This window comes from Botryllus schlosseri, chromosome 5 (genome assembly GCF_051294905.1).
Source record: "Botryllus schlosseri isolate E-star chromosome 5, Bs_hap1, whole genome shotgun sequence".
In the NCBI taxonomy this organism is placed as follows: Eukaryota; Metazoa; Chordata; class Ascidiacea; order Stolidobranchia; family Styelidae; genus Botryllus; species Botryllus schlosseri.
The window spans coordinates 28,097,018-28,104,369 of record NC_137240.1 but is presented as its reverse complement, the minus strand read 5'-3'; the positions used below and the strand labels follow the sequence as shown (position 1 = coordinate 28,104,369).

The window sequence follows — 7,352 nt, the reverse complement described above, 5'->3', positions numbered from 1 at the left end:
GCAGGCCATAACCCACACATTATTTTTCCAAATTACCTAGCCAACTCGGCTATCTAGGAAGTTCACGCCGCCGTTATGATTTGTAAAAAAATCCGAGCCTGCCCGGACGAAGTTTTAATGAGATCTTACCTTATCACTATCAATAGATAAGGTGATTGTTTAATGGCACCCAAGTAGTTCGTGAGTCGTAGGTACATTTACTGGACACGGCGAAATTTTCGGAAGCCAGCATTCGCACCAATGCTTGATCTTATCTATCTAGTTGGAAATCGATCATTGACTCCCTGATATTCACCTCTGTTGAGGCCGGTTTTTGAGTGATGGAAAAATTCGAGGGACGTTGCAGGCCAAAACCAACACATTATTTTTCAAAATTATCTAGCCAACTCGGCTATCTAGGAAGTTCACTCCGCAGTTATGATTTGTCAAAAAATCCGAGCCCGCCCGGACGAAGTTTTAATGAGATCTTACCCAGCAAACACTCGACGTCCAGTTGACTTCCGGTGGAATAGCTGGCAGGACATCCGGTTACTTCCGGCCGTTACCTCCCTGGAGTGGGTTTGTCGACAACTAGAGACGTCCTGTCCACTCGCTGAGTACGTCCGCAATGTAGTGCTGTGGACATGGAGAGACTCGTCATGGACGCGTCTGACCTAGCCTGGACGTCACGTGGTTCCCTATGGACGCACCTGACGTACTGTGGACATGACGCTACTTCCTATGGACAAGCTTGACGTACTGTGGACATGACGTCACTCCCTATAGACACGCCTGACGTACTGTGGACATGACGCCACTCCCTATGGAAGTGTCATTCGCCCCCTTTATCATCTCCACTCCATACCTGGTTCAACGCCTCACGACTAACAACATGGGATACAACATCATATCAGCTCACACACAGCGTATATTGGGTGAGTGGGGAATGAAACTGGCAAAATACAAATACGATATTGGTTATTATCAACGAAACTACAACTATCTAATTTACGAAACACAAAATGTGAAATAAGGCGAGAACAACTACCACTTAACACAGTCAAGGCTGAAGTAAAAAATCATACTGCGACAAGCAATCACAGAAAATGTGTCACAGGAGTTTAGCAAACAGCAACTGCTAATACCACTCAAACTAATGACAAATAGTCAAAGTAAAAAAGCATTATATACATAAAAAAAGGTGTCACAGGAATATAAGACACTGCAACTGTTGGGACAACTCGAAGCTAATGGAACAGTCCATGTGCAAAAGATTGATGAAATGAAAGAATGGTATCGCAGGAATAAAGTAACCGCAACAATTCAAAACGAGCATTACAAAGAGCGTTCCGTAAAAATTCACTCTGCAAGAATTAAATCAATGCACCGTTTGTGGATGTCGAGTGCCTATTCTTTTTCTTCGTCAATCACAAGTGGCACCAAAACGTTTTTTCTCGGTGCTTGTGGCTGAAATATATACAGCAATGTCAGTGAATTCCGTATGTTGCCTATTTCTACTCGAAGTAGTTATACAATGCCTTGGAAAGTGCTACCTATGCTTCACTACAGATTTACGTTACTTACCGGTACATGTCTGCTTGAGAACTAACTCCTGTTCGACAAAGACCACTTCTCGAGTACTTATCAACTTATATTTCTACTTCCACTTGAAATAATCTTGACATACCTCGAAAATTGCTACTTCTACTTCAGTTGAAATTTATGATGTTACTTCTACTTCAGCTTAAGTACCAAAAACGGCTACTTTTACTTTGGCTACCCATGTTCGGACCATTACATGGTAAAAGAATGAAACATTACAACCAAATCTACCATTTTTAAACAACTCGAGTACCTTTCAACTTCAATTTCAACTTGGGAGTAGTTTTAACATACTTCATAAATCATTACATACTCCAGTATAAATTCCTGTTACTTCTACTTCCACTAGAGTCCCAACGTTGAATACTTCAATTTGTTAAATGCCACTTACGGTTATATGCAAAAATCAAGCGACACCTCGACCAGATTTACGACATCACACTAACGGCTTCCTTGAGGTAGGTTTAGCATGTCTTGTAAACCACTACATATACTTCACTAGAAATCATGTATTACTTGAGCAGTACTGACTACTTTTACTTCGACTACCCATGTTGGCAAGAAGCCAAATTCCATTACATCAGGGCTGTCAAACATACAGACCGCCCAGCAATTCTGCATAGATTGAACAGTGCTTGTTTGATGCAATGCAACGTTTGAAATTTCCGTAAGAAATACTTCCATAAATAATCCCTCAACACTGCAAATATGGAGTGCGGAAAAAATGCATATTGCGTTCCGAGTTCTATGAAAAAATTACCTAAAACAGAAGCACAAACGCCAAAACGGAACTGATACATGCAAGTTACATGGTGAAGACAATAGTTTCACAAAAATATAATTACAATATCTGTGGTCGCACTAGTGCAGGGCTGGCCAACCTTTACAGCCCAAGGGCCACATTCGAACGCCGAAATATTGCGCGGGCCACTAGCCGCGCGAAAAGTTTTCGAAGTTCATAGCTCAATAATATTGTCACTTGACTATATTGCGGGCCTGCAGTATATCGCTGGGCTCAGTTTGCCAGGATTGGACTATTCAGCGCCTGGACATATCAATTTCGAAAGCTTCGACCCACATGCATCAATTATTTTGTGCCTAGGTTTCATAGTCGACGGTCTTTCTGCGAGCGCAAACGCTAGGTCGCATATGTTGAACGACACTTTGTCTCGTAATCGAGAATATAGTTAGACTCAATCTGATACATTAGGCGTCCATTCATTTTAAAAAAGGGGTAACAATATTAAAAGCAAGAAATCGAATGACTACATGTTGTGCGAAGCGTGTAGAAAATATTTACTTTTCATAAATTTATCGCAAATTATTCTGCTTTGTAGTGTACGAAGATCTACCAAAGTGTGGCTCATGGAAATGCCAATGCGTCGTAACTGATATTTTAGTCATCACATCTCAAGTGTTGCAGCGAGACTAATCAAATATTTGGTTGGCCTTGCAAGTTCACAATCTGTGCAATTCATTTTTTTTAATAACATTACCAAGTTCGGAAATTACCTCGCGGGCCACGGGTTGGCCGGCCCTGCACTAGTGCATCACAAAGGACTCAAATGATCCCTGGCCTTGAGGGAAACCTGAATCACTATTTAAGACGATGAAGAAAATTTCAACGTTCGCGTTTACAGTAACATACTTTGTCTACCTCAACGCATACCCAGGTTTGCCGCAGTGTTCGAGTAAATTATAGGTAGCATAGAAAAATACCGACTTACATCATTGTTAGAAGAGCTACTGTTTTATTGATTTTTACTGTATTTTCCCGCCAAATTACCATATTATTGACAATTCCATTGTTTGCTAATATAGGTGCAGCTAGAATAGAACCTATATGATCCGAAATCGCGAAATTTTTTCAAAGTGAATGAATGAATTCTGGCAATAATAATGTTGCATATATTGTGGGTCACCTCTGTATACCGCTGGGCTCAATTGACCAGATCTGTGTACCGCAGGGCTTAATTGACCAAGACACGAATAATCGAAGATTTCAGTGAACATGTGTCTATCATTTTGCGCAAAGGTTTCATCAACGACTATTTTTCAGCGAGTGCAGGCGCGAAGTCGCATGTAGGACAACAAGTTCTCACATAATTGCGAATATAGTTGAGCTCAATTCCGTAGATTGGGCGCATATTTAATTTTCATGAGAGGGAAACAATACTATAAAAGCTAGAAATCGAGTGACAATAAATCGCGCGAAGAGCTAAGAAAAATATCAAGTCAAATAAATCTGCGACAAAATATTCTACTTCATGTTCATATACGAAAATGTGGATGGCCCCTGGCTACGCCAATGCGTCGGAACTGATATTTTCGTCATCAACATCTCAAAGTTTGCGGTTAGGACAATAAAAATTTTCGTTGGTCTTGCAAGCTCACAATAAATTACCTGCCTAATTTATTTTTTGATATTGCAATTTATTTCGATAATTAACTCGCGGGCCACGGGTTGGCTACTCCTGACCGAGATCAAATCTACTCTACTCTATGAAACAAATAACAAGATTTCTTTCTAACTCAATTTTCTGCTTGTACTGGAAGCAGCTTTTACATGCCTTATAGATCTCTACATACACTCGATTAGAAATTTGATGCTTTGCTTGGGTTCCAGTGCTGATCATCTTCAACATAAAGATACGCGCTAGTCAACATGGATATACGTTGACTGCCTATATTCAGAAATAGTCACGATTTCGTGGCAAGATGATGGTAAAACCTTGACCAAATTTACTTCTCAAAATTTCTTGAAGACTTATCAACGCAATTTTTTATTTCCGCTTGTAGTTTCAACAGAAATTCAGGATATTACTTTCACCTTGACTATACCTATATTTGGAAATGGCCACATACGATTACACTCTAAAGAATTCCACAATTCAGGCTAATCCACTTGAGCAATCGCTCACTACTGCTACTTGAACTTGAGCAGAAATGTATGATATGATGCTACGACTGATTGAGTACCAACACTAAATTCTTTATCCACCTTCGGTTTTTGCAAATTGTATCCAAGCTATTTATTTTACCATCGTTTGCTCTCCAACTTTCATGCCTGGGCCTGGCGCCACACTTCGCATTGTTGATGAATGGATTTCGCATCCGGTGCCTGAAAATAGATTCTGATTTTGAACATTGATTTTCGCATATGATAGGTAGGCCTACCATTCAACTTACAGAAAATGATATTATACGGGCACCACTTGTTCCGTGCACTTTTTTGTCGAGTTGAAGCCCATGCTGTATTTTAGTACTTCATTATGTTGACGGTACACTACACACTTTATAATGCATTCTTCGTGCAGTCTGCTTGACGTGGTCATCACCAACGGCGGACATTGCTGATATCTAGGTAAAAAATCAGAATGGTTGTATTCAAGTCATCTGACAGTACGAAAAACAAAAACAAACCGATGCGGGTGCAAGCATGCTGCCTATAGTACATTTACACACTAATCAGTTATCAGGTTACTGTTGGCGAGAATATTGGCTACTGTGAATCACCCAGAATATGATTACGTCATCAATGGTAATTCGATAATTCATTTTGATAGCCGAGATTCGCTGGGCGATAAAGGCCAAACCGCGGCTCTGAGTTGGGGTTTGATTGCGGCACATGCATTTCCTCAACTTGAAGAGGGAGTCAACATAGTCTTAAATAATGCCTTCTATCACGTTTAGACAATATGCTTGTATATTAACATCAGTTGTCACGCGAGCATTTATATCTGATCACGCCGATTAATGAATTATGCTGACGTCACAAAGCGATATCATAGTCCAGATGCAGAATAAGGCGCTTACGCTTTACAATGAACGCAAGCAACCGTGGCATTTGCGCAACAGCGAATATACGGTGTAACTTTAGTCCGGTGTATACCAGGTCTATTTCAGCACATATTGTTGTTCAAAAGTAATTCAGTATCGAATCAGAGCGAAAAATATTTCCGCCACGCGAATGAAATTTTTCAATCACGCGAGAAATGTGTCTGTCACGCACATCATGTTGTCGAAAACAACCACCGATTCCAGTCTGGGGTGCGGCTATATACACAGGGTTAATTTGGCCACGGCAAGAGCGTATCATGTACTACAAAGAGGCATAGTCATTAATAATGAACTACATAATAATCAATCATGGTATCCTATCAAAGTATAACTTGCACTTGTTCATAATCAATTACTCATATAGGTTGTATATGGGACATACTTTTCAGCAAATGTACTCATTTTATCAGGTTTTTGAAGGAAAAGTCAGCAGAATATACTTTCAGCAAGAGTTGTTAATTGGGAATAATTCACAATGGCGGCAATCAGTCTCAGGCGCAACCAAACTAGTACAATCCATATAGAGTTAGCCAGTGATCAAGCAATATATAAATGCCTTATTACATAAATTACTATGGTATGACCGCGCAAATACATGAGATATTTTTATCACTATCTTGAGGAACATTCAGTCTACCGACCAGCATAACATTGCTATTGGAATGAATCAGCAAATAGGTGTTTATGGCGTTTCAATCATACTGCAGCGTGTTCACACTTCACAGTATGGCGTATCTGCATTCCAAGAAATAACGAGGCGTAACAAACAATGAGTGTTCTACCATATATCGATATTGAACACAAACTATCAACGAAAAAGGAGAAGCTAAATTACGCTCACAAGAAGTGTATACGGTGGTTAAGTCTATTTACGCATCATTCTATATCATTATTAATTAGAACTCTTACCATTTCAAACTGTTTCACTGTCGGAGCGGTTCGGGTAGAGTTTCTGAATCAACAACACTAACAACAGACAGCAAGTCTTCAGCTTTCGCTTCGTACAGCTTCTCAATCTAATCAATGACTAATGACTGTTTTGTCTGCGTCCATTATCTCTAAGAAACTCGTCGCATCAGTCACACAGACATCAACTCAGATTCAAACGCCAGAAGCACGCGCCGTCGCGCTGCACTGAGCAGGTATCACGTGACGGAGAAGGAAGAAGGCTGTCTGGGCCGCGATTGTTGAGATACCAGACTCAGAGATGCCACTCCTGGGTTTTTCCACCCAGATCTGGGTTTTTCGAGCATCACCTGGGTTTCTGGGTTTTTGTGCTTGAAATCTGGGTTTTTTTCAACATCATGTTTGTCAGGTCAATTTTATGGTGCAAAATTGACTATTAGCTTGATAAGATCTTAAAACATCGACGGAATCTATACTGTGATTGAGTCTAAAGAGACCCATTTAGGCCTACTATTAAAATGAGAGGTCTTGGCGTGATGAGAGAGCTTAATTGAATACTGACTACTAGGTCACAAAAAGTCATTTTCACAAAGCAACTCTGGAGTCTGGAGCATTTGTTTTGCAATTCAAAACGATTTAGGACTTGAATGCTAGCGCTGCAGCAAATTCGTTGTGTGTCAGTAACTCAGTAAATAGTATGTAACTGCTATAAAGTATGCAATTAATGCACATGGAAAGACCAAATGTTGATCTAACTAATTTACCATGTTGACATCAGAGTATATTCACTTTCAACAGGGACACTCAAAGAGACAGTTTGGGCACCCGGGCAAGTTATTCAGAGGGAGAGGGGTTTGCCAAATTCAAATGTACCCTTAATTTCATGATCTGGCAGTTTCTTTTTCGACTAAACATCCCAGATAAAAATGCTTGTCCCAGTTTAATGAATCGAAAGCTATTTTTAATCGATCTGGTCAGCTCACAGTCACTGGAACTACCCTAAAATCATCCTCATCATAGATGGG

General features: G+C 40.1%; 1 long non-coding RNA gene across 1 annotated transcript; it reads right to left on the bottom strand.

Annotated features, from left to right (window-relative positions):
- Positions 1-889: 889 nt before the first annotated feature.
- Positions 890-6,558, bottom strand: LOC145439579 (uncharacterized). The gene is made up of 4 exons (XR_013915290.1): positions 6,331-6,558; positions 4,771-4,941; positions 4,623-4,702; positions 890-1,446 (listed from the first exon to the last, which is right to left on the bottom strand). It is a non-coding gene; the product is annotated as an uncharacterized LOC145439579 (long non-coding RNA).
- Between the last annotated feature and the right edge of the window lie 794 nt (positions 6,559-7,352).